Consider the following 1,970-nt stretch of genomic DNA (forward strand, 5'->3'; position numbering starts at 1 on the left):
CGCATAAAAGATAACCGAAATCGCGTATAGGGTTTCAAGAACACGTCTTATAAATGCGCGACAAACTCGCGCTAGATCCGTTTTGGGATCGAAATCTCCGTATTCGCGGCGTCCGATCGAGATGCTTTTTCGTCGGTGTTTTTAACGCTCGCTGAATCACGGATTCTTTTATTACGCAATACTTTGCGGGACTTTCCTACCACGGAGTTCACTCACGAACCGAACCGGAACAAAAGACCCCGTTGCCATCCGGGCAACGATATTTATACCCTCGGTCGCTTTTCCCCTTCTCCGTGTTTGCTACGCACAATACTTTCAACGCTCGCTTCCAGGTTCTCGGATTGGCCGGTTCGCCGAACCAATCCGACGCTTTACCCAATGCTTGGGCTCGTCTCACTAAATAACGTTCCCAAAGCTATCAAAGTTCGACCATTTCAATGTCGAACTACTAAAATTATAATTAATTCTTTTTGTTCATCTTGACAATACTTTATATCGCTTTACCTGGCTGTTTTTACTTATTCGCGTGGATATCTCTTAAATCAAACTCATTTCCTGTACCAAATTAACTCTTGGACTTTTGATTACAGGTGTGATAACAACTTTGGCTCGGAGCCCTTCGCCGCTTGGTATATCTTTTAAATTAATTAAAATAATAATATTTTATGGATCACATTGTCCAAATAACGCTCTGTTTCCTTGTTCCAGATAATCACGTGACCGGTCAATTCATCCGATGGTCGGATGATACATCTTTTGCTAATCACATTCCAAAACAACTATGTACGCTGATTCTTACATACAAATAAAATAAAATTCATGGATCACAATCATTAATTAAGGTCGTATTTTTTTGTTACAGGTGATCACGTGACTTATGGATTGGCCCTATTTTCGGAACCCTCTCCTTTGATCCGTAATTGTAAAATAACTATGTATGCTTAACTTATCATTAAAATAAATGCTAACGCATGGATTATCTTTATTTTTTCTTATCGGCCGCCCGAATTGTCATCACTATTTTCTTACCATTATTATTATTAGTTCTTTCTCTTTTTAGTTATCCAGGTAAGGATTTTGGGGAACGCCATTCATTGAGTTTTTACATTTTGTTTTATTTGGTATATGCTCATTCATCCATTCATCCATCCATTCTCAAGTATACAATGTTATAAAGTGTATAAACTAATAACTAAGTATTTGATAACCTTATATTAAGAATATGTAAAGAAAATCTAGAATATACATATAAAAAAAAAAACCCTTACTAATTATGTCTTCATTGATGATTAAATAAAATTAAAAAATAAAATAAAAGATACAAAACATAAAGATGCGGAATCCCATATAACATGCTAGATAATAGTTCATATATATAAAAAAACAAATAAAATTAATACACACACTTGATAATGTAATACTGATGAGAAAAAAAACAATAACTCAATATAATGTTCTTAATTCATTCTTCCCCTCTTGGGCTTTCGTTCTTCTTCGTTTCTTCCTCCTCGGTTGGCAATGGCGGCGTGACCGGCTCGAACCTAGGGCTTTCCGGTTCGACCTCTTCTTCGGCTGCCACTTCAGGAACCGCCCAATCTCCGCTCCGGCGCCTCTCCTTTTCCACCATCCATTGGCGGACTATCTGCAATGCCTTCTCCGCTCTATCCGACAAAAGTTCAGCCGTCGATTGCGCCGTGGACGTCTGCGCCAATGCAGACGGACACAACTGGTGTCGAAAACTTCGCTGTTGTCGACTTCTCCTTGGCTAATGTTCTCCATGTCGTCTTTTAGTGAAATTTCATCGTCTTCTATGAATTTTACATCACGGGCTATATCGACTCTTCTCTCCTCGGATATTCACACTCGGTAGGCCTTGGATTCGTCTGAATATCCGAGGAATATTCCTCTTGTTGATCGATTCTCGAACTTCCCCTTATTTGAATTTCGATTCAAGGTATAAACTTTACACC

The sequence above is a fragment of the Wasmannia auropunctata genome, unplaced genomic scaffold (genome assembly GCF_000956235.1).
Source record: "Wasmannia auropunctata unplaced genomic scaffold, wasmannia.A_1.0 LD336116.1, whole genome shotgun sequence".
In the NCBI taxonomy this organism is placed as follows: domain Eukaryota; kingdom Metazoa; phylum Arthropoda; class Insecta; order Hymenoptera; family Formicidae; genus Wasmannia; species Wasmannia auropunctata.